At 37.5% G+C, this 290-nt stretch overlaps 1 protein-coding gene across 1 annotated transcript in view; it reads left to right on the plus strand.

Moving 5' to 3' along the window:
- LOC118324148 (neural cell adhesion molecule L1-like) overlaps positions 1 to 290 on the plus strand; it is an 11727-nt gene that overhangs the window by 8908 nt on the left and 2529 nt on the right. The gene's annotated exons all lie outside the window — the stretch shown is intronic.

Genomic DNA, 290 nt, shown 5'->3' on the forward strand with positions numbered 1-290 from the left:
CTCACTGATGTGTTTTTAATAGCGTTTCATACACACACAAAATTCCTTAGTAGGATACGTTGGAAACTACAGCACTGTTTTAGGAAACCTTGTTTTAAAGAAACATATTTGTAAGATTTACATCTTCAGTAGAAANNACTATTTTCAGCGGCGGATTAATCCACATTTGGTGCTCTAGTGAGTATTTGGGACAGAAAGCCGGTGTATGTGGGACTGAGTCTGAATAAATTACAGTGTGAAGGAACATGTCACCCAGTGCAACAGTGTGTCTCACTGATGTGTTTTTAATA

Source organism: Morone saxatilis, unplaced genomic scaffold (assembly GCF_004916995.1).
Source record: "Morone saxatilis isolate NCDOM2014 unplaced genomic scaffold, NCSU_SB_2.0 Contig15, whole genome shotgun sequence".
NCBI classification, from domain to species: Eukaryota; Metazoa; Chordata; class Actinopteri; family Moronidae; genus Morone; species Morone saxatilis.